General features: G+C 37.3%; 1 protein-coding gene and 1 long non-coding RNA gene across 5 annotated transcripts in view; one reads left to right on the forward strand and one right to left on the reverse strand.

Moving 5' to 3' along the window:
- Positions 1–7,858, reverse strand: part of LOC309637584 — a 571,193-nt gene extending 563,335 nt beyond the window's left edge. The window contains exon 1 of the long non-coding RNA XR_014250680.1: positions 7,113–7,858. This is a non-coding gene — a long non-coding RNA (uncharacterized lncRNA). The remainder of the gene's footprint in view (positions 1–7,112) is intronic.
- CNTN4 (contactin 4) overlaps positions 1–26,579 on the forward strand; it is a 928,656-nt gene that overhangs the window by 138,386 nt on the left and 763,691 nt on the right. For 3 of the 4 annotated variants that reach the window (XM_082412135.1, XM_082412131.1, XM_082412137.1), the window contains exon 2: positions 9,819–9,859. The gene's annotated coding sequence lies outside the window, so the exon portion shown is untranslated. Of the gene's footprint in view, positions 1–9,818; positions 9,860–18,354; positions 18,427–26,579 lie in introns of all 4 variants that reach the window. The other variant, XM_082412132.1, reaches the window with a different exon arrangement.

Below are 26,579 nucleotides of genomic sequence, written 5' to 3' on the forward strand. Positions count from 1 at the left end.
TACCTCGGTCGCAAAAGATTCAAGTTTATGCTAAGTGGAGACCAGATACTTGTCTTTCTTGTTGCTTGAAGCTTTGACAAAACCTGTTCACTTGCTTTGAACAGTATTGCTCTGAGTTTACTTTTGCTTGGAAAAAGGCCATAGGTATTTGGAAAAATTGAGTTACTTATCTTGGCTTATCTGTGGCATTGGTAAGGGCTTCTGTCTTAGAGCTCACTCAGAACTAACAAAATAACAAAGTGGCCATGAAGACCCATAAGTCTGGGTGTTTCAGAAACAAAAATGATTTATTTTTCCCTGTTCTCTTTGCCTTTTGACTAGAGCTTGAATTGAATGATTACTGTGAATTGCATGAGATTTAATGATGTTAACATTATCAATTTGTACATTTATCCAGGTGTGAACAGATGTGCATAACAGGATAACATGAAAGCTATTTAGATTAAGCAGTTTATTAACATGAAAGCTAACTTTGATGCAGTCACAAACAAAAAACCCCAAATAGCTATCTAGGAAGGGTATATGTCAGCCTGTGTTTGAACATGCTACAGTAAATATTTAAAATAAGTCTGTCAAAATTTTGAAGAAATTAAAATTATCCTGTATCATTTTATTTTTCTAACTTTAAAAAATTAATTCCTGTCATTGTTTTTCTGTATTTTTGAGCCTTTGTATATCCACTTAAAAATAATCTTCCCAGTGTAAATTTCATAGTCCTTTAACTTGCCTCTATATGATAAGCATATGATGTATTAATGGTTACTATGCTGACTAGAGAACTAGATTTCAACAAAATGCTCTCATTTGATTTTAAATTTTGATGATTGAGAAGTCATAGGAGCGTCTAGTATCATGCATGTTCTTGGGCAATTCATTTATTAACTGTTGCACACAACCACTCAGTATCCAGATTTTAGGTGGCCACTGTGGTGAAGGCATTGCACCTGGTGCTGGAATGTAAACATTGAGCACCATCCTGTTTCAAGGCACATACAGTTTAGTTAAAGTAGATGTGTTAGTAAACCAGTTTAAAATTTAGTGCAGAAAATGTTGTGATAGGAGATGCAGAAAAGACCCATCTTAATTCAGTGGAGAAGGGCTTGAGGTTGGTGGAGTTGAGTTTAAGGGATGTTGAGTGGATGCTTCCATAGCTAGAAGGTAGTATGAATCACCCACAGTATTGTGAAAATGCTGTGTGGCAGCAATATCATCGTCATGAAGTTACAAGATGGTCTCAGTGGGAGAAATTGTAAGGTTTATATCATCTGGATCATTGCCAAGGCTTTGTAATTGAGCAGGAAGTACACAGGAGTTGGAGATAAGAAGTCTCATTTTGCTGCTTATTAGCAACACAACCACATGGGCCACACACTGATCCTCTCTTACTGTACTTTCGTATCTGTCAGCTGGAGATACTGCCAGTAGGTACTCAGTAAATGTCTGACTTCATGTTCAAAGGATATCATGTATCTGGAAGCATGTAGCAAATGGGGAAGGTCTATAAAACGTAACTTGTGAGGCTGGAGAGGGACGTTCAGGATGGCGGAGAAGTAAGACATGGAGATCACCTACCTCCCCACAAATACATCAGAAATACATTTACATGTGGAACAACTCCTACAGAACACCTACTGAACGCTGGCAGAAGACCTCAGACTTCCCAAAAGGCAAGAAGCTCCCCACATACCTGGGTAGGGCAAAAGAGAAAAGGAAAAACAGAGACAAGAGGGACAGGACCTGCACCTCTGGGAGGGAGACGTGAAGGAGGAAAAGCTTCCACACACTAGGAAGCCCCTTCACTGGTGGAGATGGGAGGGGGGAGGCGGGGAAGCTTCGGAGCCACGGAGGAGAGCGCAGCCACAGGGGTGCGGAGGGCAAAGAGGAGAGATTTCCGCACAGAGGATCGGCGCCGACCAGCACTTACCAGCCGGAGAGGCTTGTCTGCTCACCCGCCTGGGGCGGGCGGGGGCTGGGAGCTGAGGCTCGGGTTTCAGAGGTCGGATCTCAGGGAGAGGACTGGGGTTGGCTGCGTGAACACAGCCTAAAGAGATCAAGTGCGCCACAGCTAGCCAGGAGGGAGTCCGGGGAAAAGTCTGAAGCTGCCGAAGAGGCAAGAGACCATTGTTTCAGGGTGCGCGAGGAGAGGGGATTCAGAGCACCGCCGAAACGAGTTCCAGAGACGGGTGTGAGCTGTGGCTATCTGTGCGGACCCCAGAGACGGGCATGAAGTGCTAAGGCTGCTGCTGCCACCACCAAGAAGCCTGTGTGCGAGCACAGGTCACTATCCACACCGCCCCTTCTGGGAGCCTGTGCAGCCCGCCACTGCCTGGGTCCCGTGATCCAGGGACAACTTCCCCAGGAGAACACAGAGCGCGCCTCAGGCTGGTGCAACGTCATGCTAACCTCTGCCGCCTCAGGCTCGCCCCGCATTCCATACCCTTCCCTCCCCCCGGCCTGAATAAGCCAGAACCCCCTAATCAGCTGCTCCTTTAACCCCGTCCTGTCTGGGCGAAGAACAGATGCCCTCAGGTGACCTATACGCAGAGGCAGGGCCAAATCCAAAGCTGAACAACAGGCGCTGTGTGAACAAAGAAGAGAAAGGGAAATTTCTCCCAGCAGCCTCAGGAGCAGCAGATTAAATCTCTACAATCAACTGGATGTACCTGCATCTGTGGAATACCTGAGTAGATAATGAATCATCCCAAAATTGAGGCAGTGGACTTTGGGAGCAACTTGCAGTTTGCTTTCTGTATCTGATTTGTTTCTGGTTTTATGTTTATCGTAATTTAGTATTTAGAGCTTATTATCATTGGAAGATTTCTTTATTGATTTGGTTGCTCTCTCCCTTTTTATATGTATATATGTATATATATATTTTTTTCCTTTTTCTCTTTTTGTGAGTGTGTGTGTATGCTCTTTGTGTGATTTTGTCTGTATAGGTTTGCTTTTACCATTTGTCCTACGGTTCTGTCTGCTTTTTTTTTTTTGTGGTACAGTTTTTAGTGCTTGTTATCATTGGTGGCTTCGCTTTTAGGTTTGGTTGCTCTCTTCTTTTATTTTAAATGTTTTAACTTTAAATAATTTTTAAATTTTTTATTTTAATAACTTTATTTTATTTTGTTTTATTGTTTTCTTTACTTCTTTCTTTTTTTTTTTTTTCCTCCCTTTTCTGCTGAGCTGTGTGGCTGATAGGGTCTTGGTACTGTGGCCGGGTGTCAGGCCTGAGCCTCTGAGGTGGGAGAGCCGAGTTCAGGACATTGGTCCACCAGAGACCTCTCAGCTCCACATAATATGAAATGGTGAAAGCTCTCCCAGAGATCTTCATCTCAACGCTAAGACCCAGCTCCACTCAACGACCAGCAAGCTACAGTGCTGGCCACCCTATGCCAAACAACTAGCAAGACAGGAACACAGCCCCACCTGTTAGCAAAGAGGCTGCCTAAAATCATAGTAATGTCACAGAAACCCCAAAACACACCACCGGATGCGGTCCTGCCCACCAGAAAGACAAGATCCAGCCCCACCCACCAGAACACAGGCACCAGTCCCCTCCACCAGGAAGCCTACACAACCCACTGAACCAACCTTACCCACTGGGGGCAGACACCAAAAACAATGGGAACTATGAACCTGCAGCCTGCAAAAAGGAGGCCCCAAACACACTAAGTTAAACAAAATGAGAAGACAGAGAAATACACAGCAGATGAAGGAGCAAGGAAAAAACCCACCAGACCAAACAAATGAAGAGGAAATAGGCAGTCTACTTGAAAAAGAATTCAGAGTAATGAGAGTAAAGATAATCCAAAACCTTGGAAATGGAGAAAATACAAGAAATGTTTAACTAGGACCTAGAAGAACTAAAGAGCAAACAATGATGAACAACACAATAAATGAAATTAAAACTTCTCTAGAAGGAATCACTAGCAGAATAACTGAGGCAGAAGAACGGATAAGTGACTTGGAAGATAAAATAGTGGAAATAACTACCACAGAGCAGAATAAAGAGAAAAGAATGAAAAGAATTGAGGACAATTTCAGAGACCTCTGGGACAAGATTAAATGCACGAACATTCGAATTATAGGGGTCCCAGAAGAAGAGAAAAAGAAAGGGACTGAGAAAATATTTGAAGAGGTTATAGTTGAAAACTTCCCTAATATGGGAATGGAAATAATCAAGTCTATGAAGCAGAGAGTCCCATAAAGGATAAATCCAGGGAGAAACATGCCAAGACACATGTTAATCAAACTATCAAAAATTAAATACAAGGAAAACTATTACAAGCAGCAAGGGAAAAACAACAAATAACATAAAAGGGAATCCCCATAAGGTTAACAGCTGATCTTTCAGCAGAAACTCTGCGAGCCAGAAGGGAGTGGCAAGACATATTTAAAGTCATGAAAGGGAAAAACCTACAACCAAGATTACCCAGCAAGTATCTCATTCAGATTCAACAGGGAAATTAAAACCTTTACAAACAAGCAAAAGCTAAGAGAATTCAGCACCACCAAACCAGCTTTACAACAAATGCTAAAGGAATTTCTCTAGGCAGGAAACACAAGAGAAGGAAAAGACCTATAATAACAAACCCAAAACAATTAAGAATATGGTAATAGGAACATACATATCGATAACTACCTTAAATGTAAATGGATTAAATGCTCCAACCAAAAGACATAGACTGGCTGAATGGATACAAAAAGAAGACCCATATATATGCTGTCCACAAGAGACCCACTTCAGACCTAGGGACACATACAGACTGAAAGTGAGGGAATGGAAAAAGATATTCCATGCAAATGGAAATCAAAAGAAAGCTGGAGTAGCAAATCTCATATCAGACAAAATGGACTTTAAAATAAAGACTGTTACAAGAGACAAAGAAGGACACTACATAATGATCAAGGGATCAATCCAAGAAGAAGATATAACAATTGTAAATATTTATGCATCCAACATAGGAGCACCTCAATACATAAGGCAAATGCTAACAGCCATAAAAGGGGAAATCAACAGTAACACAATCATAGTAGGGGACGTTAACACCCCACTTTCACCAATGGACAGATCATCCAAAATGAAATAAGGAAATGCAAGCTTTAAATGATACATTAAACAGCATGGACTTAATTGATATTTATAAGACATTCCATCCAAAAACAACAGAATACACTTTCTTCTCAAGTGCTCACAGAACATTCTCCAGGATAGATCATATCTTGGGTGACAAATGAAGCCTTGGTAAATTTAAGAAAATTGAAATCATATCAAGTATCTTTTTTGACCACAATGCTATGAGACTAGATATCAGTTACAGGAAAAAAATCTGTAAAAAATACAAACTCATGGAGGCTAAACAATACACTACTAAATAACCAAGAGATCACTGAAGAAATCAAAGAGGAAATCGGAAAATACCGAGAAACAAATGACAGTGAAAACACGATGACCCAAAACCTATGGGATGCAGCAAAAGCATTTCTAAGGGGGAAGTTTATAACAATACAATCCTACCTCAAGAAACAAGAAACATCTCAACTAAACAACCTAACGTTACACCTAAAGCAATTAGAGAAAGAAGAACAAAAAAAACCCCAAAGTTAGCAGAAGGAAAGAAATCATACAGATCAGATCAGAAATAAATGAAAAAGAACTGAAGGAAACAATAGCAAAGATCAATAAAACTAAAAGCTGGTTCTTTGAGAAAATAAACAAAATTGATAAACCATTAGCCAGACTCATCAAGAAAAAAAAGGGAGAAGACTCAAATCAATAGAATTAGAAATGAAAAAGGAGAACTAACACCTGACACTGCGGAAATACAAAGGCTCATGAGAGATTACTATAAGCAACTATATGCCAATAAAATGGACAACCTGGAAGAAACGGACAAATTCTTAGAAAAGCACAACATTCTCAGACTGAACCAGGAAGAAATAGAAAATATAAAGGGACCAATCACAAGCACTGAAATTGAAACTGTGATTAAAAATCTTCCAACTAACAAAATCCCAGGACCAGATGGCTTCACAGGCAAATACTATCAAACATTTAAAGAAGAGCTAACACCTATTCTTCTCACACTCTTCCAAAATATAGCAAAGGGAGGAACACTCCCAAACTCATTCTACGAAGCCACCATCACCCTAATACCAAAACCAGACAAAGATGTCTCAAAAAAAGAAAACTACAGGCCAATATCACTGATGAACATAGATGCAAAAAGGAGGAATCAGGCCCCCGGAGTTCAGAGTATACTACAAAGCTACAGTAATCAAGACAGTATGGTACTGGCACAAAAACAGAAATATAGATCAATGGAACAGGATAGAAAGCCCAGAGATAAACCCACACACATATGGTCACCTTGTCTTTGATAAAGGAGGCAAGAATGTACAATGGAGAAAAGACAGCCTTTTCAATAAGTGGTGCTGGGAAAACTGCACAGCTACATGTAAAAGAACGAAGTTAGAACACTCCCTAACACCATACACAAAAATAAGCTCAAAATGGATTAGAGACCCAAATGTAAGGCCAGACACTGTAAAACTCTTAGAGGAAAACAAAGGCAGAACACTCTATGTCATAAATCACAGCAAGATCCTTTTTGACCCACCTCCTAGAGAAATGGAAATTAAAACAAAAATAAACAGATGGGACTTAATGAAGCTTAAAAGCTTTTGCACAGCAATGGAAACCAAAAACAAGACGAAAAGACAACCCTCAGAATGGGAGAAAATATTTGCAAATGAAGCAACTGACAAAGGATTAATCTCCAAAATATACAAGCAGCTCATGCAGCTCAATATCAAAAAAGCAAACAGCCCAATCCAAAAATGGGCAGAAGACCTAAATAGACATTTTTCCAAAGAAGATATACAGATTGCCAACAAACATATGAAACGATGCTCAACATCAGTAATCATTAGAGAAATGCAAATCAGAACTACAATGAGGTTTCACCTCACACCAGTCAGAATGGCCATCATCAAAAAATCTACAAACAATAAATGCTGGAGAGGGTGTGGAGAAAAGGGGACCCTCTTGCACTGTTGGTGGGAATGTAGTTTGATACAGCCACTATGGAGAACAGTATGGAGGTTCCTTAAAGAACTAAAAATAGAACTACCATACAACCCAGCAATCCTACTACTGGGTATATTCCCTGAGAAAACTATAATTCAAAAAGAGTCATGTACCACAATGTTCATTGCAGGTCTGTTTACAATAGCCAGGACATTGAAGCACCCTAAGTGTCCATTGACTTATAAATGGATAAAGAAGATGTGGCACATATATACAGTGGAATATTACTCAGCCATAAAAAGAAACAAAATTGAGTTATTTATAGTGAGGTGGATGGACCTAGAGACTGTCACACAGAGTGAAGTAAGTCAGAAAGAGAAAAACTAATACCGTATGGTAACACATGTATGGAATGTAAAAGAAAGAAAAAAAAAAAGGTTTTGAAGAACCTAGGGGCAGGACAGGAATAAGGACGCAGATGTAGAGAATGGACTTGAGGACACAGGGAGGGGGAATGGTAAGCTCGATGAAGTGAGAGAGTGGTATGGACATAGATACACTACCAAATACGAAATAGATAGCTAGTGGTAAACAGCTGTAAATCACAGGGATATTAGCTAGGTGCTTTGTGTCCACCTAGAGGGGTGGGATAGGGAGTGTGAGAGGGAGATGCAAGAGGGAGGAAATACAGTGATATATGTATATGTATAGTTGATTCTCTTTGTTATAAAGCAGAGAGTAACACACCAGTAACTGATTCACTTTGTTATAAAGCAGAAACTGTCACACCATTGAAAAGCAATTATATGCCAATAAAGATGTTAAAAATAAATAAATAAAGTTTTTACTCTGTATAAATTTTTCCACACCAGCTATATTCCATTCTTCAAATTACATCTGGAGAGTAACTAATGTTGGTTTGTTAAAAAAGCGAAAAAGCAATTAACATTTTATAAAGGTTATTATTGTACCCCATGCCTTTTGTTTTGGGGCTCCGGAATAATCTAATAATCTTAAATATTTTCCTCAGGAATGCAGCATGCTTGTGTTCCTTTTATAGCAACACACTTTGGTATGAATGGAACGTGAAAATGATCAACCTCAAACTATCATTTTCAGGCATTCATATTAATTTCACTCACTAATATATTGGATATGAAGCTTTATGCTAGGCACCAGGGATCTGCAACATAGATACATACCATAATCATTTAGTTTAAAGTTCAGTGAGGGCTGTAGTCATAAATGACACAATTACAAAGACAGTTTGTGATAAAAACTTTGAAGAAGCAAATGCTGTCCTGTGAGAGTATAGAATATTATGAGAACCTGACTTACGGTGTTAGAGGAGGTTTCTCTTAATGAAATTTAAGTGGGGGTCCACAGAGTGAATAGGTGGAAATGGGTTAAAGGAAAGAACATGACAGAAGAAACAGTATGTATAAAAGCCCTGAGATAGGAAAGAACATGGCTCATTTCTACAACTGAAAACACTTCAGTGTATCTGGGGTGAAGAGGGCAAGGTGGAGGGTGGTGAAAGGTGAGCTATTCGGAATATTTCACAAAGGTTAGATGATGCAAGAATTTGTAGGCCAGTTAAAGACTGTGGTCTTCTTTTTATGACTAATTGGAAGACACTGAAGCATCTTAAGAGGGTTTGGGTTGGGAGAGGTGATAATACTGGCTAATGGATAGCAAAGGCATAGGTGGTGTCAGGAGACAATGCAGTGAGAATGTGCTCATTGCTACTACAGGTGAGAGGTAATGGTAGGTTGAGGGAACTAGTGGTAGAGATGGGGAGAGGTGGGTGAAGTGAAATGATCTTGACTTAGTGGTAGATTGAGTATTGATGTGATAAGAGACAAGGGAAGGTATGTGTGACTCCTGACTTTCTGGCTTGATAAATTATGGTGGTGCCATTCGCTAGCAACTGTAGAAGTGGGCCCTTTAGTGGGGAGAGAGGATTGGTATAGGAAGTCATGTGTTTGTATACAGGCACATTGAGTTTGACATCCCTTTAGGGTATCCAAATAGAGATGTCAGGTAGTCAATTGGCTGCTTGGATCTAGAGCTCAGAAAAGAAAGTATGAAGGCAATATAGAACTCAGAGAAACATAAATATGTTTTTGTGTTAAGTCCAAACTATCATCGGTATCACCTGGAGTTTAAATTTAGAAACGTTTAGTGTATAATTTTTGAGGGTAAAAAAGGTGAGGATTTGTAAATCTTGGACAGCCTTCATACTATTTAAAATTTTTATAATTGTACCATTTGTCCTACTTTTATAAATTAGGTTTCAAGTTTTAAAAAATGTATTCTAAAAATTTGGCAGTGATTTTAAGGAAAGGATAAGGGAATTGTTTTCATGTAGTTTATACGGAATGAATATTAATTGTTGCTCTTTACGATCTTATGTAATTTATCCTTTAATTTCAAATGATACAGAGTTTTGATTTTAATATGAAAATCAAATACTTAATTTAGCTTATTTAAACATATTGCCTTATCAGTATCTTTCTTGTTTCAGATGTTTAGATATAGATCATCCTATTGGCCTTTTTTATGGATTCACCGTGACAGTTTTCTTGCTCATCAGGGTATCTTACTACACAGTTTAAGGAATATCTTGGTAAAATCAGGTTCTCTGTAATTGACTGAGAAAAACTTTTTCTCACATAACTTGCCATTGAGACTTTTTTCTAACACCATTGATGCCTCTGGAATGCAGCTGATTATTAAAAAAAATAAAGTCTAGGTTTATGCTTTATTCTAAAATCCATTTCTTTATTTGTAGGTGATATGCAATTGAACTTGAGATGAATAACGTATTTGGGGGTAAGTACCATTTTATTTAAATAAAAATATATGTGTAATATAATATATAAATATATTTTATCTTTGAGGAATTGTAGAAAAGTTTTGATGTTGATACTCACTGGGACTACTTTTCCTTATGACTTATGGGATTAATCTATAACTTATGTAAATATACAGAAAGCAATAGCAATGGATTTTATATTAAACCATAAGATAGGAGGTGATTTTAAATGTAATATGTGGCCCTCAAAAGTCATTTACAAATAACATTTTATTATTAATCTCATTTATCAATGCATTTAAAAACTATACTTTTTAAAGTAGGAAAGTTAACTATCTGAAATTTATTATCTGAATAACTAAATATAATAGGCAATGCATTTGTTTGTCTTCCTTCACATATTTATTCAGCTGTAAATCTTTGCATTTTATGAAATTTATATTTTTGCTGTATTAAATTCTAATATTACCAAAATGTGCATTTTGGAACACAACTTACCCCTGTAAACGTTATTTTATATGTTGTCATGTTAGTGATCAAATGGTTCTGTTCTTAATAGCAACTATCTCAAAAATCATCTTTTTTGATTTTTCAACCTAACACGTTGATATTTTGTACAAAGTTCTCTGTCTTCATTCCTTTCGGTTTAGTGCATACATCATATACTGGAGAATTATCAGTTTGTTTTAGCAATTTGTACTTTGGTAGTTCCATGATAATTACATGATTTGTATTTGGTTACCCAATTGCAGATAATCCTGTGGCATTACAGAGTTTAATTTATGGGGAAGATCTTTAGACTTAAAAAGGATTACTGACCATTTAGGAGTGATTAATTAATCAGTATAAAATTGAGTCTTAACTGTATTAATGCCTTTCTAAGCTACACAGAGATACATGCACAGACACACATATTAACCAATCCCATAGCAAAAACGACCAAATTACAACAAAGAGGCTGGTGTCCTACTATGTTGGGCCATCACAGGAAGTAGTGAGCCAGGGGTTCTTGAGTCAAGTGTTTTGAGACTGTTCTTGCTCTCCCAAGCTGTGGGATCTTGAGCACTTCATTTTCCCTAAAGTTCATTTGTATGGTTAGTGTGCCAAATCATGATTTGTTAGGTTCCTTCTTTTCCTGAAATACTTTCATTTCTTACTTCAAAAAGCTGAAGTTTAGAGGTGAATAGTTTCATATTGGTAAAACTGCTATGAATTAAGAGGTGACAGGGTAAGGTAAATTCATTTATTGGGATAATCGTGTAGAAAGGTTCATTGATTGTCTAGTCAGCAGTATTTTTGTTTACTTACTGAATTCGGGGATTTGGGTGGATCTAGGAAGGCAGGCTTTCCTCCCTCTGTGCCCTTTTGTCCTACCTGACACGGAGACATAGGATTGATTCATTTTGAAAAATCTCTCATTTTGAAAGAATCCCTTAAAACCTTGTTAGCTCAGGGTTATCTTTTATCTGATTTCTCTCTTCCTGTTTAGGTTGCAGGCTGGAGAGCATTAAAATATCTATTTTCTTAGTGATTTCCTTTTCTAGATTTGAATAATTCACTTGATTCTTCCAAGATACTTAGATGAAAGAGTGTTAACTAGGGATTGCTAATTTTAGTTACTTTTGTTTGAAATTAGAAAATAAATGCATTATATATTTAGTCTGAAGAGTAAGCCCTTATATCCTTTATCTGGTCATCTAAAAATTTCTAAATAATGTTCAGGCACCTTTTCTATTGTGAGGTTAGATATTTGCTTGACATTTGTTTTTTCCTTTCCTTTATTAAAAAAAAAATTAAATGAAGTCAGTGAATAAGTAGATAGATCCATGTGAGTGTTGGACTTGTTCTCATTGACTGCTTCTTTTTGCTCCCATTCATATATTATTTTAAGCTTACCTCAAGCATTCCAACAGCAGATATCAAATGATTGCTGTTTTATACCAGAGGGGATTTTTATGAACCAGGCCAGAGGATCCACCAGATCTCTCAGACCATTTTTCTAACTTTAAGATTCCACGATACTACAATTTTAATCTTTTAGTTTAAATCTAAAAAATTACCATCTTTGTAGGTGAAAAATGGTAAGATGGTGTCAATTTTATATGGATCAGCCTACATATCAGTTATTCATTGTTGAGAAAAAATATAGCTCATCTGTGAAAATGGTAATGACAAGCAGCAAAGCTTACTAAAACACTAACTTCATTTAAGAAAACTTAGTTATCATCGTGAGTGCCAGGTATTAAAAACTATATTTTAAATATTTGTAAATCAAATAGGAATAAAACCTTCATTGCATATCTTTCTTTTTTCAGGAATTCTTTTCCTGTGTCTTATGAGAGAAATCATAGGCATTACAGTTTGAAATCAAGTTCATTGTTTTCTTTGCAATTGCTACATAGCTGTTGAATATTTGCAGTAAGTTTTCACGGCTAATGAAGTGCATGCTTGATTATATGCCATTAGTAAAAATATCTTTTTATGCCAAGTGGTGGTTTTCAGCATGGCCTTGACAAAGGTAAGATATAAATGTGCTGTTTCCCTTCAAAGGAATGCAAATCAGTAGAAGCAAATTTTAAGGGAAATATTTAAAAATAAACAATTAAAATAATGGATATTTTATGTTACTTATTGGAATTATATGAACATATAAATAGAGCAGCTAGATATACTTATTTTAAGAGGCCAGTATAAAACTAATTAGGAAAGTGGTAAATATCATAAGTATTCTAGTGAATTCATTCCATTTTTAATACCTACATCTTATTGCTGAGTATACTGTTGGATAGATAGCTATAATGCTGACCTTGAGAATCTTCCACGGTTACTTTTCAGTTTTTCTAACCATCATTTCATGTTCCTGCTACTCTTGCTGCTTGTCACTTGCTATTTCACCCAGTGTTTGATCCTACCTCTCTGCCTTCTTTAATTCAGTTTCCTTTGTCAGGGATACCCCTTTCTTCCAGTCCTTACCTGTCAGAGTTCTACTTATCTTTCTGTGTCTAGTTGAACTCCTTCCTGCCTGTTCCAGGAGGCCATCCAGATGCCCTCTAGTCAGAACTTGCTGCTCAAGGTCATTGCTGTCAACTTGTCCTTCCATCTGTAGCTCATCTGTATCTTGCTGCCTTGTGACTAACAGATTCTGTGTCCATTCTCCAATTTGATTGTGTACCTCTCTTCCTTGTGTTCTCTGCTTTGGCACAAATCATGCTTTTGATTGAATTGTTCTGTAAAATTAAAACTACACCAGACAAGGTAGTAGAGGTTCAGGCTTGATTTTTCCCGCATGGTGTGTTTGGAGTGGGTGGGCCAATAATTTTTGCTTCTTACTTTTAAAATGATCTCACTTATCCTCTTGTTTTCTGCTTCATTGGATAAATCATCTCACACCATCATTTATTTAATGCAACCCTTAGAGTTCCTAAGGGTTGAGAAATACCAGGAAAAAAAAAAAAAGAATGCATCTGCATGCATGGCCTTAGGTATTGGGCAAGAGACCATGAAACATGTATATTGGTTCTGGGGAGAACACAGTTATTTAAAAGGGAATTAAATGAGTAATATTTATTTTATCAAAGATCAGAGGGACATCTTTGGTAGAAATCACAGGGCGATAGATGCTTTCTTTGACCATTCTTGCTCTGTTTCTTAATACTTACTTAATTTTAAAAACAGCAAAATTGCCAACTCTAATGGCCACTGTAGTTTCATAGAGTTTACTGTATGCATTCACATACTTCATCTTATTGGATCCTCATGTCACACCATGAGCTTGGTAGGGCAGAAATTGTATACTATTCAGATACAGCCAAGGTTGTTATGAACTCTGTGATATTTTTTTCAAAACTGATGACAAAACTATACTATTCTTTTATTAAATGTTAGTCTAATATTTAATGTCTATTATCTCTATGCATAATTTCAAAAATAAAGTAACATCTGTAATCCAAAATGCAATGGCATAATTTACAGCTATATACTTATAGCTGTATGTTTTATAACAGATATAATAGCAATTCTGATAAAAATTCCTGGGCCAGTGTGCCAAGCTTCACCATTTCACAGTTCCCTATTCCTCTGGACAAAGGGATTAGATAAGTGTAAGCCTAAACTCTAAAAAGGACCATCAGAGGATGAGGAGAATGAGGATGAGGATGGGGAGCTGTATATACAGGAAGGAGGCTAATGTCCGTAAGATAAAGCTAAACCAAGGTACCCAGACAAGAGGGTGAACAAGGAGACTGGGAAAGAGTCTGGAAAGAGTTGCGTCCCCACTTCTGTCTTCTCAGGTCCTGTTTCCTGCTACTTTGTCCAGTCCCTTGAACTATATCCTTGGGTATTTAGGAGCTACAGAAACCAATAATTTACCCTTTTACTTAAGCTAGTTTGAGTTGGGTCTTTGTTATTCAATTCAAAGTCCTGACTCAGAGAGATAAAATTATTGATATAACTGAAGTTTTCTTTCTCTTCCACTTCCCATTCCTCTTTTCTGTCTTTCCTTTCCTTTCTTTCTACTTGTCCTTTTATCCCTTCCCCTGTCTTTCTTCCTCTCGTTAACTTGTTCATTCATCCATCTATCCGTGCATTCATCTAATAGTCATCAACTGTTGAGCATATATTAAGCGTTATGCTAGGTTCCGAGGAAAAAGAGATAAGCAACATATAGTCTTTGTTCTCTTTAGAATTAAATTTCCTCTTTTTGCTTTTAAGACCTTGGTGTTCTGGAAAGGGAGGCAGAACCCAGGCCAAACATGGGGGAAAGATCATAAAAAGAAATCCTTAAAGCATATGCCTAATATTTTAGATTGGTGGAAAGATTGAAGGTATGAAGGGTGAATTGGAAAGGGGTCATGAAAAAGTGAGCTTAGAGGAGGATTTTTTAAAAAAATAAATTTATTTATTTATTTATTTTTGGATGCATTGTGTCTTCGTTGCTAGGCATGGGCTTTCTCTAATTGCAGTGAGCGGGGGCTACTCTTCGTTGCAATGTGCGGGCTTCTCATTGCCGTGACTTCTCTTGTTGCTGAGCACGGGCTCTAGGTGCGTGGGCTTCAGTAGTTGCAGCACGCAGGCTCAGTAGTTGTGGCTTGTGGGCCCTAGAGCACGGGCTCAGTAGTTGTGGCACACAGGCTTAGTTGCTCCGTGGCATGTGGGATCTTCCCAGACCAGGGTTCAAACCCATGTCCCCTGCATTGGCAGGCGGATTCTTAACCACTGTGCCACCAGGGAAGCCCTAGAGGAGGATTCTTATTAATGACAATTCTTCACCAAGTTCTAGGCAGATGACAAATTCAAAATACATAGCTGTGCATCATTTAAATTGGCAGAGGTAAAAAAAAAAATTGTACTTTGAATAGTAGATTGGATCTTCTTGTACTCTATTATCGATACTAGGTATGGGTAAAGAGGGATTTGGACATGTTACCCTTTCTTCTTTAGTAAGCATTGTGAGAGACTAATTATACAGTACATCTCAGAATCACTGCCTTGTACAGGTCATCGTAATTTCACGAGAGACCAGCTTCAGAGGAATTGATGAACTTTTCCTGGAAACACTAAGCATGTGCAGAAATTCAGTCCAAGTCTACTCACATGGACATTCCCAAGTATGATTGTAATTTGGAGACAAAAGATGGAAAATTTGAGCCCTCTTATCTGTAACATTTGCTCTTACAAAAGTTCTCAGCTAAATTAACTAGTTGGCAAGCAGGTCATGGTCTAGTTTTGCCTCATCACTTCAGTCTTCTAAGTTTCTGTGTTTCTTTATTTCCACGCCTCAGCAAATGGGGTTTCTCTCTTTGGATGTGTAATACTTCTCAAAAGGCTGTCCTCTTATACTTGGTGAACTCGTTCTTTGAAGGCCTACCTCTTGGAAGCTTTCTCTGATGATCCAAGGCAGAGTTGGCCTTACTTTGTAAGTGTGTGCATCTCTTGCTCATGTCAGCAGACTCTGCTTTGAGTTACTGTTATTTTATTTTTCTCTCTCAAATGAAACAAGGGCTCTGTTAGAGCAGAAACCTTTTATATTCATCTTTATATGACCAATTTCCAGGCCCATGCATGGGGTGTATTGAGGGTTTAATGTTTGGTGAATAAATGAACAAAATGGAATGAATGAGACACAGAGTGTAGTCCAGTATGGACAAGTAAAAGGTAATGCCTTTCTCAAAAATAAGGTCAAAATAAATATTCCGAAATTTGTAGATGTGTTATTCCTCAAACTTTTAGAATTGACATGTGGAAAGTACATTGTTCAAATTCTTATTTTATAAAGTAATCATGTTACAGACGTTCCTTATGATCTATGTTCAAAAAGACTATGCAATCAAAAAGACTAAGATATGCTGGTTGCCTACAGGAAGATATCTGAGACAAAGCTGAAAGCCTTATAATTCATGATATTTCATGTTCAATGTATGAAAAGGTCTTGTCAACCCAATACAGTATTTTAATTGAAAAGTATTCTCAAGTCAAATTGAGATGTATTATATACACTTTAATCCATTTACCATAATATACACAATGTATGTATGTATATTAAGTAAACTAAGAAGTTCCAAAGCTCAAAATATATTCCTGTTTCAAAGACATATGTTCACATATTTTGAGGATAGGACCCACTCCCCTACTCATAACCAGTATTTCATAGAACATATTTTGGGAGTTGCTGATCTAAGAGAAGATAAACTAATAATAGCTTGATAGGGAGGAAATGAGGCTGAGTGAATCCCCAATTGATTTGTGGTTTTAAGCTGCCATTTTAGAATCTGAATGTTAGAGAAAAATAGGTATATTGATGAAATAGTCAACACAGCTTAACAGATACTTTCTGAGTAGCCACTTTGTGCCAGGTACTTTCTGGCACGTGAAGATGCATGAGATAGGCAGGTTGAGAAGTATCACAATCGATAGGTTCCCACATGATAGTTCTCATATTTTCAGAAAAAGGCAATGACAGTGTGCACACTGTATCTGCACGTGATTCTCCTGCTATAATTAATTTCTTAAAAGCTCATAGTGCATTGAAACTCTTGTAACTGTTCGTCAGAAGTACAGACATTGAAGTAGGCAGAAGAAAATCGCTATGAGCACTGAGTTTTAGTAATTTACCCTGTGCATGTTTTTAAAACTCCTACCGTTGTACTCGGAAACAATAAAAATGAGTGCACATATTTTTTTCTTCAGAGAAATGACTGTGTGGTGAAAAATTCTAAATTTAACTTAATATTTCATTTTATTAATTGAGTCTCATTGGTCCTATGTCATGAAAAACGATATACCTTTCAGCTCCCTTTAACAAGGTATCCTATCATTAATCACGAGCTGTCTAGCTATGCTGAAGTTTTCATATTCTTTTATGACTCAGTGCACGCATCTCAGTAGGAAGTAGAGGTGCCTTCTGAGAATTAGCCTCCTGCTCCCACCCCTTCCTCTGACTTCACAGCAGCGGGCAGGCACATAGGCGATACGCATGTGTGTGCGTGGGTGCTTTCTTTCGCCCACACTCTCACGTTCTTACACTGTCCCATCCCCTAGATGAACACCTTCCTGGATGCTAATGATTGTCAGTAATGCTAGTTATTTTCCCCAGGTATAGATACGATTCTTAACCTCATATTCTCTATTAAGATGCTGTTTAACAACAGTATTGATCTATTTCCTTTCCATTTTTCCTATAATTCAACCTGTACTCCCTGCTTATCTTGGGCATGCTCCTCCTTCAGCCGTCTCCCCTCCCTGAAATTTTGACATTCTGTGTCTGAGCTACAGTAATGTGCGCATAATCATGCAATCATTTACTTATTCATTCAACAAATTGTCATCAAGGCAGTGTGCTAGCTGTTGTGGGAATCATAATGAAAAAAAATTCCTAATGCCTCTTATTCTGAAAGGAAACTTTTAATACGGAGACTTTTTTGGCATTATATTTAAAAAATTTCTTTTGCATAATGGAACTGCTGTTTTTGACATTTTCTTTAAGTAGCTTTCATAGATACTTACTTTGATTCTGGCACTTAGCTATGATGGAAATGATGGAAGGCACTTTTTTTTTTTTTAATTTTATTTATTTATGGCTGTGTTGGGTCTTCGTTTCTGTGCGAGGGCTTTCTCTAGTTGTGGCAAGCGGGGGCCACTCTTCATCGCGGTGCGCGGGCCTCTCGCTATTGCGGCCTCTCTTGTTGTGGAGCACAGGCTCCAGACGCGCAGGCTCAGTAGTTGTGGCTCACGGGCCCAGTTGCTCCGTGGCATGTGGGATCTTCCCACACCAGGGCTCGAACCCGTGTCCCCTGCATTGGCAGGCAGATTCTCAACCACTGCGCCACCAGGGAAGCCCGGAAGGCACATTTTTAACTGAGGATATTTGTTTGAAGGTGCAACATAATTGGGATATATAGCATTTGTTAATTTACCACCTACCTCTGTAACACTGTAATAGGGAAAGACTATTTTAGTAAGTAAAAAGATACACTGCTATTATAATTGCCCATAAATAATTTTTTTTCATTAATAGGAAAAACAAGATGATAGATACAAGCAAATGACTCTACTATCAGGGAGAATACAAGATGAGTTCCTAAAAGAGGTATAGAATGAAGCCTGATGGGAAATTCAGAGAAGGCCAAAATTACTTCTCTCTGGGATTCCAGGAATAGTTTTATGGAAGGGCTTGGTGATGAAATTTCCTCAGTGACTATGGCTGGGATGTGAACATATAGAGCTGTTGGTGATGGTCCTTGCAGGCTGAGTAAGTAGTATAAATATATACGCAGAGCTATGAAAAGCTTTGGGGCATGGATGTGAACAGTGAGAGGAGGAGATCAGTTAAATACAAGCATAGAATGGGGAAAGAAATGTCTGTCATGTGTGAAGCACATGCACATTGTGTTCTGCTATGTATTTAGGCAAGTGTCTCTTCTTGGCTCTGGGAGGTACATTTGCGTGGATAGCTTTCTCCCTGGCCATCGTGCGCAGTCGATTCTGTTGATAAGTTCTTGCCGATGCAGTGACTGCAGTAATCTTTGAGTTACACAGGCCTCACGAGCCCTGATAGAATGTTGAATGTTCAAAAGAAAAATCTAAGTACCTATTAAATCATCAGATGCCATTGCGTGTTTATGAAATCAGGTGAAAGCCAGTTTCTGCATTGGAGCAAATCTGCTTCTCTGTACTCGGTTGGGGTTGTAAGGAGGGATTACTCTGCTCCCCTGAGAAGGTTAAGCTGTCATCTCGTTAAATACGGACTTAAAGTAATGCTGCCAAAGCAGCTGCCTCTTGTGATTGATGATGATGATGATGGATGATGATAGTTTTGAAATCAGTTTTGCAGGGGAAATGGCTGTTTTTCTCTTTGGCTGATGTTGTAATCCGGATTGGGGATTTCTTGTCATATTAGGTATCTTTTTGATTAAATGGGAAATTGCTAAGGACTGTATTCTCTATGATAAAATGGCTCTAAAACTGAGCTATGGGGCAAATGATAATGAGTTGTTCTGTACATATTAGTTGAGTGACAGCAGTTATTCTGGGCTTTACAGTGTCCTCCATTGTGAGTTATATTTGGGGAACAAATAGCAACCCAAATCTAGACAGAGAAGTGGCAGACAGTGTGGTACTTTGAAGATAATAACATGCCTTACTAAAGTCTTGCAAGAGTGTTGACACACATTAATATTCAATGTTCTCTTCAAGTTCCTCACGGCTTATACACTTGTCTGCTCTTTTTGGATTGATCTTCCCCCCAGATATCTGCATGGCTGGGCCCCTTACTTCTTTGGATTTCTGCTCAAATATTTTCTCGTCAGAGAGGCCTTCTGGCTCATCATCTCTAGAAGAGTGTCTGTACCTCCTCTGTTTGTTCTCATTGCTACATAGTACTTTTCACCCCCTGAGGTGTTTATTTATTTATTGTCTCTTTCCTAGGATGTAAGTGGCATCAGGGCAGAGACTAAACTGTTTAGTGCTATAAACTGAGCGCCTGTAAAATTTTCTGCCCCATAATAGGCACACAATTAATAATTGTTGAATGATTAGCTGGATGAATTTTTATTGTAGGCACAGAGGGGGCTAAATAGGGTGCTAAAGATGATTTAGAAAGCTAGTTAATATTTGGCTCCAGAGCCAAACTCAAGAATTTTGGTTTATTAACACAAATTGTTTTAGTTTGTATATACCCAAATAATACAGGCAACAAAGAGCCCTGAAAAGGAAATGGAACATTTCCTTACTTGTAGGTAGACCACTTTCACACATTCTAGAAAAAAGGAATCAATTTTATTTATACAAAATCACTGCTAACCACTATTCCATACCATTCCATTGTGTAAGCCTGAGCAGATGCTGGTCCGAAAAAGCCATGTTCAGAAAGGACAGGAAAACAAAACATAGCCCCCACCCCAGTTTTCTTTAAAGGCCAATAACATTTGTATCCATTGGGTAAACATGATCAATCAAAGCTTTACAAGCTTTATATGGGCTGCTTCCTTAACAAATGTGTTTTTTTGCCTTGGTCATTCATCATATCTGGAAGTTTGGATGATAAGCTTGAGCACTCTCTTAGGTTAACACTGAGAATAGCTGCCTGGTAGATATGTAAAGGGAAAAGCTTGTTACAGTGGCAGAACAACATGTATTCTCCTGACACCATAACATAGCATTTTGTAGCCTGTTGATATTTGTGTTGGCTGGATGTGGTGAAATCCAGCTAAATTTCAGGAGGAGGATTTGTTGTAATGGGGAAATGAGATATGTGTGGAACAAGCGGAGATGCAGATGGTGAAAGTATTCCCGTGAGCCCTCCTAATGCATGGGGGATTTTCTGATGGGACTGAAAATATTAGTTGCTGAAAATAGAATCATCTACTGTTTTAAATAAGCTACCTTAAAAAATCGCAGAGGGCCTTAAATAACCAAGATACAGGTAGCTGCTGTTACCAGCACTATTTAGAGGGATTGACGAACAGTTTTGTGCAGGAGGTAAAGAAGTGCTATGAAAAATGGAAAGTTGAATCACTGGAAGCAAGCTTATGGTATCACATCCAGAGAACACTGCACATAAATGGTCTATTGCAGAGTGGTCCAAATCATGCTGAGACCTCAGCAGTGAGATAATAATCCAGTTGTATGGCATCTCATGAATACAAATGTTGTTTCCCAGATCAGTTAGTGCTAATGAAAGCGAGCAGATAGATGGGTGAAGAAGACAGGCTCATTTATTTTTTGTGGTAGAACTGGTAAGGCTGGGGCAAAGGATCTAGCTCATTGGGTCAAGTTCAGACATTTGAGGTTGATAAGAACAAGTGTGGAGAGCATTTGAAATAGCTTAGATTGGGCAAGAAGTTGAATGGAGGGGGAAGAAGGGAGTTGTGGAAAAACATACATTGAGATCCAATGAGTTGGAAGGAAATCAAGAAAACAGAAATCTTAGACCGGAAAGTCAGAGGGTGAGAAAAATTGTCCCACAAAAGTGTGGTTTAGATTTCCACGGACAGTACCGTAGTACTCCTTGCCATAGATATTTTCTTTTGAAAAAGCTGCAAACATACTTTGACCTTATCCTCTATATAATGAGTGTTGTTACTGGGCCTCACTTCTAGATTTTATTCTTTTCAAGATCCCTGAAGAGGGACTTTGAATCATTCCTATGTCTACTTTCGCTGGGATGTGTGACAAAATGGAATTTAAAATAAACCGTCTCTTAGTATCTCCTCATCACTTTCCAGGGACTTGCACATCGCCCTAAAATGTTTTCAGTGTGGGTTTTGAGTCTCATAGAGAGAAGGTGGCTTCTTGACAAAATAAGGTATCTCGTCACTGGCCCTTGTAATTTAACTTTTCTACGTAAAACTACACTCATTTCTGTGTGGCCAGTTAAGAATATAAGCTTTTAATTTCATGAGAGAATCTTAGATTTAAAAGGACTTGGGAGGATGAACTAGTCTTTAATTAGTAGACCAGGGATGAGGAGGGTGAATCAGTGTTTTCCTTTAAATGGCATGGCTAATTCATAGCAAAATGGGATTGGAACCCAGGTTTTAGGACTGTGGCCTCGGTGCTCTTTCTCACAGGGAGAGCAGAATGGAGTGTTGGTGAGCGTTAAAATTGCAACTGTCATCTCTATTAGCTGTGTGACCTTAATCAAGATATTTACCCTGTAAACTTTTACTTCATCTGTAGCATAGGGTTGATAATAATGTTTAACTTATGAATTTGGCTTGAATGGGATAATACATATTGGATTGGCCAAAAAGTTTGTTCGGGTTTTTTTATAACATTGTGTGGAAAAACCCAAACGAACTTTTTGGCCAGCCCAATGTAGGATTTCGCACGATGCCTGCAAAGTCTGTGAAAATAATCAGTACATGATAGCCCATCTGTATTATATTTTTATTGCTGTGTAACAAATGACCACAGATAAAAAAGCTTAGAATAATCCACATTAATTATCTTGTAAATTCCCTGGGCCAGGAGTCCAGCCTAGTTTAGCTGGGTTGTCTGCTCAGGGTTTCATAATGCTGAGATGGAAGTATCAGCTGGCTGTGTCTTCATCTGGAGGCTGAATTAGGGAAATAACTGTTTCTAAACGTCCTAAGATTGTTGGCAGCATCCATTTTGTTGGAACTGTGAGACTGAGGTCTGGGCCCCTGCCCTTGGTAGCTTTCTGTCAGTCAAGACTGTTCTCAGCGCCCAGAGGCTGCCTCTGGTCCTTGCCACGTGATGTTCTCTGTAAGCACCTACAGCACAGCAGCTTACTTCTTCATATTCAAGAGGACAATCTCTGTTACTTGACGTCTCTCCTTTTAAGAAGGGAGCCTGTCCCTTTTAAGTTCTTACCTCTGTAGGTCAAGATTCCAAGAGAATCTCCCTTTGGAATAACTCAAAGCCAACTGATGTGGAGCCTTAATCCAGTCCCCTTAGTCATATAAGGTAGTGTAATCTACGGAGTGAAATTCATCATATTCATACCATCATTAATAGGGAGAGGGTTACGAAAGTGGTATATACCAAGGGGCAGGAATCTTGGGGCTGTCACAGATTTCTGTCTTCTTCAGAGAAATATTATTGTTAATTTTTATTAATTATTCTCATTATTATATACTTCTGAGGTTATGATGTCTGAGAGCTCTGTAATTAAAGGTGATTCTATGATAATAGTGGGAAATAAAGGTAACAAAGCTATTTTGGAAACTTTGCTTGTGAAATAATTTGCATTGTATCCCTCTTTTTTCATGTTCATTTGGTTTTGGATTGCATAACCATATTTAAAACGTACTAAATGTTATCCCCCCAAAACTATTACAGTTCTTCTTAACATGTCCCAAATGAAGACACAAGTAGACAGTGATCATGGAAACCCAGAGTATAATACTCAGTGGTCAATATAATTCTTTAAAATAGAAACTTTCACTGATTTTGTTCTTGTTCTAGTTAGTAGAGGAAGAGAAGAAATTATTTTAAAAGAATAATTAGTAATGGCACTTGTAAATATTACACATAAATCTGAGGAAGAGAAATTCTGCTTACAATGCTAACGTTGCCTTGTCACCTGTTTACAGAGTGTCATTATCTAAATATTTTCAGAATTCCATATAAGAATGTCTTACTGTTTACCATAGAAAAGAAGCTAATGAGAACAGTGATCCTTCTGACCAGTTATTAAAATGCATTTTCTGTCCTATAAGCTCTGTCGTTAATTTCCTGGTACACCTTGAATATGCCACAAGCAATTTGTAATAACATCAATTAACATTTGGGAAGTTGAGCATAGCCATCTAGGATATTAAATATTTGCTCCAGGAATGCTAATAAAATACGGTGACATTCTGTTCCCAAAGTATTTTTTAATGGTAACAGCAAAGTTAAGGGGTATCAGATGAATGAAGGAATATCTATTTAGATTCATTTTGCTCAATTCTTCTGATTTTTGTGTTCCCATTTGATGCTGACCACTCTCACTTATATTTAGAGGTCCAAGTTTGGAAATAGGGCTCTCAGGGCTACATCACTAATGGTCCCTTAGGAAATATGTCCTTGCGTAATCAAGTCATTAAGGGGACTTTCGTAATAAATTGAAAGAATGAATTTGCCCTTCCGTCTACTTCCTCATAGGTCCACTGCCATTTCTGTATTAGGGAATTTTTGGATAGCCAGGAAATAAATTATTATTTAATTTAGCTCTAGTTATAAAATACTATGTAGTCTCTTCTCTTAGGGTTACAAGTTGGCAAAAAAAAGATACTGTTCGATTTAAAAAAATTGAGTTAGTACTACTAATTTTTCTTGATTTGTAATATATTGTGGAGGCAGGTTTCATATTTTTCTGTATAGTATGCACCATGGATTCCACGGAAAAATAAAGTTGGTTTAGTTTCTTTGAAGCAGTGCCCTGGAGCATAGATAATAATAAGAGGAGGCTGTGTTACCATTTTAACTAGTTGTCTAGTTGATATATTTTTATCCAATATATTTTATGTAATAAAAACCAACCCTTAGGAAAGTGAGCACATCAAACTGTTTCACTGATTTGATTTTATATTGGCCTAACCTAATTCACATCATCTCAATATGTATGGCATTGTAACCTGTGATGATTTCTACACACGCTCTACATTCATATTTATAGGAGGTGGAATATTGCTTGGCATATAATAGGTACTAGATACATACTGACTTAATGAATGAAGGGACTATACTTATTAAAGCCAACAGTCGCTAATGAAATGATTGAATTTATTTTTCCCTCCAATGTAGTTGAATGGTAAAAATACTCTTGATAAGGTTTTTGATTATAACTTAATACAGTAAGTCATGTTGAAAATAAAATGGACTTATTTCCAAATGAATCTTTAGCAAAACAGTTAAGTGTTTATGTCACATTTATTACATTTTTGTATATCACCTTTGGGACCTTATTATTGTTTTATTAATTTATAACATTATGGTATTCCATAAACATGTTTCCATACATTTCACGATATTTATATATCAATAAAGATAAAAACTACCTTCTACTCTTCCCTTACCTTTCTTACATTTCCATTGATTATGTTCCATACATATGAACCAGAAAAAGGAAAAAAAGTTGGAAGGCGTTCATTGAAAGTGAAACAGTATTGCTTGTGATAATGATGAAATCATAGAACATCACTTTGATTTTACCTTTTAGCTCTTATAAAATATGTTTTCTTTTTCTGGGTTAAACTGTAGATTTAACATGGCTGATGATTAAAAGCCCATCCACTAGGAAACTTAACTCACATACTTGAGTAAGGTGATAAAAATGCTGAATCCCTTTAAGTACAGATTGGCTTGATAATTGTATTTGATGATTCAGTGGTCTTCCACAGATAACATTTTTGGTTCTTTCTAAAGTCATCAATACTGTTAATATCTAAAGACCTCAGAAAAAAGATTATCTTAGATTATTTATTACTTCTTTGCTTGCCAGGGTGTGTTGTTTTCTTAGTTGCTTTTAAGCTAGTCAATTTAATTTTTAATTTGTTTTGTTATAGAGACTATTATATTCACAAAAGCATAGTAGATAATATATGCAAAGCACAAAGAAAAAATACCATATTTAGTGTTACACGATTGCTTGGAGTATATAAAGGCCCTTAAAAATAATTTAAGATCCAAAGAGCATTCCTAGAGTCTAGAATTATTAGCTTGGTTTTCTTTTAATTGAAGTTGATCAAGGTGACTAGATTCTAAATCTCCCGTGTACTTTGTGCTATGTAATTATTCTAAACCTACTGAAGAATTTGTCAGTGTTTTTAAACGTGTTTAAACTACTTCCATTTCTGCTGCCTTATTTTTCCGCCCGTTAGAATGAACAGTAACTTTATTTCCGAAAGAAGTAGCCTTATTTCCTTTAAAAATTTTTTGTTTTTGATAGGGGTTGATGTTATGGTGTCTATGAGAAATGAGATCAGAAATTCAAAAGTGATATTACGTTTTAGTAACAAAGCAAAACAACTAATATTCTGCCATATGATTTATGCCCTAATTCTAGAATTTCTTTTATCTAGCCTTTGATAAATTCACTGCTAAAAGCTCTGCTCACGAATTTTTATTTAATTGAATTATTTCCTTGAAGCAGAATACAGCTTTCTACTATTAATCTCCTCTTCAGTGGAATCAGTATGACCATAATGTGCCAAGATTTCTTACTAATTTAATGTTTTCAGTTATATCTGCATAGCTGATAGATGTCTTGTTACTTTCTGATATTCTGATTCAAGAGGTTTCATTGAGTATTGCAAAAATATTGTTTAATTTTTTTGTCTTATTAAGCATTTAGATAGATACTTCCTGATAAGTAAAAAGGAGGCCTAGATAGTTGTTAGATGAAATATTTTATTTTAGGATGAAATACTGCTTAAGAAAACAATGGGAGAGTTTTCCTACCTTTTTAATCATATCCTCCTGCTAGATGCACTTTATTTGCTCATGTTTGTGAACTCACAACCCATCCTATAATTGGCTTTGAACATCCTGGATCACAAATCCTATATTTAATAATTCTGTTCACACAGTCTGTTTCTCACATCATTTCTGGAAACTAATCTTTGGCTTAACAGATATTTTGAATTAGCATCTCATGTCTTAACCTTATTTCCTGACCTTTAAAATTTTTTATTTTTTATTATTTTTATTATATATTGATTTGCTCAAGTCCCCCATTGAAATGTGGGGCTTCGATGAAGAGTGGCCCCCGCTTGCCGCAACTAGAGAAAGCCC

The sequence above is a fragment of the Balaenoptera physalus genome (assembly GCF_965194825.1).
Source record: "Balaenoptera physalus genome assembly, chromosome: 11".
Taxonomy (NCBI): Eukaryota; Metazoa; Chordata; class Mammalia; order Artiodactyla; family Balaenopteridae; genus Balaenoptera; species Balaenoptera physalus.